The 6,908-nt window shown below is 33.2% G+C and overlaps 1 non-coding gene across 1 annotated transcript; it reads right to left on the bottom strand.

The window, feature by feature from the left end:
• Positions 1-2,488: 2,488 nt before the first annotated feature.
• Positions 2,489-2,595, bottom strand: LOC139856593 (small nucleolar RNA R71). Its single transcript, XR_011762065.1, has one exon. It is a non-coding gene; the product is annotated as a small nucleolar RNA R71 (small nucleolar RNA).
• Between the last annotated feature and the right edge of the window lie 4,313 nt (positions 2,596-6,908).

Here is a 6,908-nt window from a genome sequence, read left to right as displayed (position 1 = left end):
TATATATATATATATATATATATATATATATATATATATATATATATATATATATATATATATTATATTATAAAAACCGTCGGCAGAAGAAACAAGCTCATGTGAGCTGGAAAAGCAGGCCATGCGATCGCATGGCCTGGTAGTTATAAAGCCATGCGATCGCATGGCACACTTTTCCAGCCCACAGGCCTATAAATTTGAAGCTTTGGTTCAACATATATCCATCCTTTTATCTATCCATCTCAACGTGTATATATATATATATATATATATATATATATATTTATATTATAATTTTAATTTTAATTTTAATTTCTAATAATAAGGGTATGTTAGCGAATGTTGTAAGTGTGTAAGTCGAAATTCTGTCCGTGTAACGCTACGCTATTTTTAATCATTGTAAGTTATGTTCAACCTTTTTAATTTAATGTCTCGTAGCTAAATTATTATTATGCTTATTTAATACCGAAGTAATCGTGATGTTGGGCTAAATACTAAAATTGGGTAATTGGACTTTGTACCATAATTGAGGTTTGGACAAAAGAACGACATTTGTGGAAATTAGACTATGGGCTATTAATGGACTTTATATTTGTTTAACTAAATGATAGTTTGTTAATTTTAATATAAAGATTTACAATTGGACGTACTTAGAAATAACTATATACACTCGATCGGACACGATGGGCGGGATATTTATATGTACGAATAATCGTTCATTTAACCGGACACAAGAATGGATTAATAGTTAATAGACTTATTAAAATGAGGGTGAAATTATGTACAAGGACACTTGGCGTAATTGTTAACAAAATATTAAAACCTTGGGTTACACGCAGTCGATATCCTGGTGTAATTATTAAACAAAGTAGTAAGACCTTGTTACAGTTTAAGTCCCCAATTAGTTAGAATATTTGACTTCGGATATAAGGATAATTTGACGAGGACACTCGCACTTTATATTTATGACTGATGGACTGTTATGAACAAAAACCAGACAGACATATTAAATAATCCAGGACAAAGGACAATTAACCCATGGGATTAAACTAAAAATCAACACGTCAAACATCATGATTACGGAAGTTTAAATAAGCATAATTCCTTTATTTTCATATTTAATTGCACTTCTAATTATCGCACTTTTATTTATTGTCATTGTATTTAATTGCACTTTTAATTATCATACTTTTTAATTATCGCACTTTTATTTATCACAATTTCATTATCGTTATTTACTTTACGTTTTAAATTAAGTCTTTTATATATTTAATATTTTACATTAGGTTTTAACTGCGACTAAAGTTTTAAAATCGACAAACCGGTCATTAAACGGTAAAAACCCCCTTTTATAATAATAATATTACTTATATATATATTTGTATTTTTATAAATTTAAAACTAATATAGCGTTAAGCTTGTTTAAGTGTATCCCTGTGGAACGAACCGGACTTACTAAAAACTACACTACTGTACGATTAGGTACATTGCCTATAAGTGTTGTAGCAAGGTTTAAGTATATCCATTCTATAAATAAATAAATATCTTGTATAAAATTGTATCATATTTAATAGTTTTTCCTAGTAAAATATACACTATTTCCTAGTACGCCTCGCACACATCACTAAGAAAAAGACTACTACGAGTATTAATAAGTACTACAAGAGTACAAGAATAAGCTAGCTGTGAAGACAATTATTAAGTTGTTGAAAAAGATGTTATCCATGTTGAAGGTCGTCGTTGACGCTGATATCCTGTCACAGAGGCCCTCGCTCTAAACGGTTGATGGAGGATATCCTACTCCGTCAGAGATAACTGGAATGGAATTGATATGGTTCGTTAGCTCTTTATGTTGTAAATATTGTGCTCGTTTTGCAAGTTCTACGACTGTCCGAGCCTCTTAGGCGGCGACATCTAGGCACAGGTTAATTTTAGTATTTGTTTTATGGTACACGTGTTTTGACTATTTGAGTCTTTAGTTTGTTGTAATTGTTGTTCAACTATGAACAGTGGTACAAGTAAGTTTCTCATTGTTCATAACTTCGCGTACATATGTATAAAGTGCAATGGAATACTCATCTATTTCAAATTGATATTTCTGTTTTGACTTTTGAAGTCTTTATTTCTTATTATTCAACGAAATTTATATTAATAAATTAAATTTTATATGTTCTTTCATTTAGTATAACTTCTATTAAATATCATATGACGTAAAAAATTATTTAAAGTGAAAGTTAAGAAATAAAGACTTTCAAAAATCAAAAATGATTATTAATCTGAGACGGAGGGGGTATTAACATTTGGTCAGTGAAAAATATAAAGTAAAAATGGCATTGATCTCTATCATTTTTAATTTATTTTTCACTACTACATTTTGTACTGTACCAAATTAATTATTCACAATTATATATAGATAGAAATAATGACATAAAATTCTATTATAGTTGAAAATTTTCTTAAACAATTCTTTCCGGCATCTAAAGCCGTAAGACTTCAAGGAGAAATTATTGCGTTCGCACAGAAGCTAAATGAAACTCTATATGAAGCATGGACAAGATTTAGAAAGTTATTGAGAGGATGTCCGCAACATGGTTTAGACACTTGTCAAATAGTACAAATATTCTACCAAGGATGCGACATCACTACAAGAAAAGACATAGATATAGCAGCTGGTGGTTCCATTATGAAAAAACAGAAACTGATGCTTATAAGATTATTGATAACACTGCTTCCCACTCACATGAGTGGCACCAAGAAAAAGATATCGTTAGATCATCTAAAGCAGCTAGAGCCGATTCTAGCCATGACTTAGATTCCATTTAAGCAAAGATAGATGCTGTCGAGAGACGAATGAAAAAGATGACTAAAGATATTTACTCAGTACGAATTAGTTGTGAGCAGTGTGGAGGACCACATTTGACAAAAGATTGTCTCATTATTGAACTAACAATGGAACAAAGAGAGAATGTTTCATACATAAACCAAAGGCCTGGAAATAATTATCAGAATAATTATCAACCGCAAATACCAATTTACATTCAAAACCAGAACTATAACCGAAATGTTCCATATAACAACCAACAAGGTCCTAGTAATCAGCAAGTATCCAATAATACTTACAATCAGCAAAGACCTAATTTTCAAAATAAACCACTATAAACCGATGATAAAAAGCCAAATTTAGAAGATATGATGTCGAAGCTAGTTGAATCTCAAACACAGTTTTTCACATCTTAGAAACAAACCAATGAACAAAATGCTCAAGCATTTAGAAATCAACAAGCTTCTATTCAAAATCTGGAACAAGAAGTAAGTAACCTAGCAAGGTTAATAGGTGAAAGAAAACCGGGAAGTTTACCTAGTGATACTAATGCTAACCTCCGAAATGAAACAGCTAAAGCCATTACCACAAGAAGTGGTATTACACTTAAACCACCTGAAATACCTGTAATTTCTGAGGAAGCTATTCCTACTCCACAAGAACCACAACCTGAACAAGATAAGGAAAAAGAACCGGTAGTTGAAAAGGTTAATGAAGATAACACAGTTAAGGCAAAACCTTATGTTAAACCATACCAACCACCACTTCCTTACCCGAGTAAAATGAGAAAAGAGAGACTTGAAGCCGAGCAATCCAAATTTTTGGATATGTTTAAACAAATAAATGTAAATCTTCCTTTCATTGATGTAATTTCAGGAATGCCTAGATATGCTAAATTTCTAAAAGATCTAATCACAAATAGAAAGAAAATGGAAGAACTCTCAGCTGTTACTATGAATGCTAATTGTTCTGCAGTGCTGTTGAATAAGATACCAGAAAAATTATCTGATCCAGGAAGTTTCACAATTTCATGTTTTCTGGGTAGTCTTAGTTCAATAGAAGCATTGGTAGACTTAGGTGCTAGTATAAATTTAATGCCGTATTCACTATACACTAAACTAAACCTTGGAGAATTGAAACCAACAAGAATAAGCATACAACTAGCCGATCGATCAATAAAATATCCTAGAGGGATAATGGAGAACATGCTAGTTAAATTTGGTACTTTAGTACTTCCAGTAGATTTTGTTATTCTGGACATGGAAGAAGATTCTCAAGTTCCTCTCATATTAGGAAGACCATTCTTAAACACGGCTAAAGCAATGATAGACGTGTTCGGTAAGAAACTGACCCTAAGTATAGAAGACGAGAGTGTTACCTTTTTAGTTGATAGAGCAATGCAACAACCGAAATCTGCAGATGATACATGTTATTATATTCAAACTATAGAATCACATGCAGAATTGTTAGAAGAATTTCCAGAATTACAAGGAATAGGAGAATGTTCTTTAGGAGAAGGAACTGAACCAATTGATGAAACTGAAATGTTAGCTACACTTATGGCTAATGGATATGAACCAACAACAGAAGAAATTCAAATACTAAAAGAAGAAGACAGATATCGATACAAATCATCGATAGAAGAACCTCCGACATTAGAGTTAAAGCCACTTCCAAACCATTTGGAATACGCTTATTTACATGGTGAATCTGAATTACCTGTAATAATATCGTCTTCTCTTACTGAAAATGATAAATCTCAACTCATTTCTATGTTAAAAGCTCATAAATGAGCTATTGCATGGAAGATTCATGATATTAAAGGAATAAGTCCTTCGTATTACACACATAAAATCCTTATGGAAGAAGGTCATAAAACGTATGTGCAACGCCAACGAAGACTAAATCCTAATATGCAAGATGTTATTAAGAAAGAAATCATTAAACTGCTTGATGCAGGTTTAATTTATCCAATCTCTGATAGTCCATGGGTAAGCCCAGTTCAATGCGTACCTAAGAAGGGTGGCATGACTGTCATCACAAATGAGAAAAATGAGCTTATTCCTACTAGGACTGTAACAGGATGGCGTGTTTGTATTGATTATAGAAAATTAAATGACGCCACCAGAAAAGATCACTTTCCCTTACCTTTCATTGATCAAATGTTGGAAAGATTAGCCGGAAACAGTTACTATTGTTTTCTTGATGGTTTTTCCGGATACTTTCAGATTCCAATAGCACCCGAAGACCAAGAGAAAACCACATTCACGTGCCCTTATGGTACTTTTGCTTACAAACGCATGCCATTTGGACTTTGCAACGCCCCTGCAACCTTTCAAAGGTGCATGATGGCGATTTTTTACGACATGATAGAAGAATGCATGGAAGTTTTCATGGATGACTTTTCAGTCTTCGGTGATACATTTGAAACATGTCTAGTTAATCTGGAACGAATGCTTATTAGATGCGAACAATCAAATCTAGTTCTTAATTGGGAGAAATGCCATTTCATGGTTAAAGAAGGCATCTTTCTTGGTCATAAAATCTCAAAGGAAGGAATTAAAGTGGATAGAGCTAAAGTAGATGTAATTGCTAAACTTCCACATCCCACCAATGTTAGAGGAGTTAGGATTTTTCTAGGGCATGCAGGTTTTTACCGACGTTTCATAAAAGATTTTTCTAAAATTGCCACTCCTATGAATAAACTCCTAGAAAAGGATGCTCCATTCATCTTTTTAGATGAATGTATCAAATCTTTTAATATTCTTAAAGAAAAACTCACTAATGCGCCGATAATGATAACTCCAAATTGGAATTTACCATTTGAACTTATGTGCGATGCAAGTGATTTTGCAATGGGAGCCGTTTTAGGACAAAGGATTGAAAAATGATTTCAACCTATATATTATGCTAGTAAGACATTACAAGGAGCACAAAAAAATTACACAACCACTGAAAAAGAACTCCTTGCTATTGTCTTTGCTTTTGACAAATTTCGATCATATCTCGTTCTAGCTAAAACGGTGGTCTATACCGACCATTCTGCTCTTAGATACCTATTTTCGAAACAAGATGCCAAACCAAGATTAATCCGTTGGATCTTACTCTTACAAGAGTTCGATATTGAAATCCGAGATAAAAAGGGAGCAGAAAATCTCGCCGCTGATCATCTTTCTCGTCTTGAAAATCCCGAATTAGAAGTTCTAAATGAATCGGCCATACAAGACAACTTTCCTGATGAATATCTACTGAAGATAGATTATAATGAAATTCCATGGTTTGCTGACTATGCAAACTACTTAGTATGTGGATTCCTTAAAAAAGGATTATCATACCAAAAACGAAAGAAATTCTTCAGTGATATAAAACACTATTTCTGGGAAGATCCACATTTGTTTAAAAGTTATCCCGATGGAATAATACGCCGATGTGTATTCGGAGATGAAGCTAGTCAAATCTTAAATCATTGTCACACAGGACCAACAGGAGGGCATTATGGGCCTCAACTTACAGCAAGAAAAGTTTATGATTCTGGATTCTATTGGCCTACAATTTACAAAGACGCACACCTTCTTTGCAAATCCTGTTATGCTTGTCAAAGGGCCGGAAAAATAAGTCAACGTGATGAAATGCCACAAAATGTCATTCAAGTATGTGAAGTATTTGACATTTGGGGCATTGACTTTATGTGTCCATTTCCAAAATCTCATAATAATCTCTACATTCTCGTTGCCATTGATTATGTATCTAAATGGGCGGAAGCACAAGCTCTCCCAACTAATGATGCACGAGTTGTAGTCAACTTTTTAAAATGTCTTTTTGCTAGGTTTGGAACACCGAAAGCTTTAATAAGTGATCGGGGAACTCATTTCTATAATAATCAACTTGAGAAAGTTCTCAAAAGATATGGAGTAACTCATAAAATCTCCACCGCTTATCATCCACAAACAAGTGGACAAGTTGAAAATACCAACCGAGCTTTGAAACGTATTCTAGAGAAAACCGTAGGATCAAATCCGAAGGAATGGTCCATGAAATTGGAGGATGCACTCTGGGCTTTTAGAACAACATACAAAACTCCAATTGG

This window comes from Rutidosis leptorrhynchoides, chromosome 6 (genome assembly GCF_046630445.1).
Source record: "Rutidosis leptorrhynchoides isolate AG116_Rl617_1_P2 chromosome 6, CSIRO_AGI_Rlap_v1, whole genome shotgun sequence".
Lineage (NCBI taxonomy): Eukaryota > Viridiplantae > Streptophyta > Magnoliopsida > Asterales > Asteraceae > Rutidosis > Rutidosis leptorrhynchoides.
The sequence above is the reverse complement of the archived record's forward strand: the minus strand, read 5'-3'. Positions and strand labels throughout refer to the sequence as shown.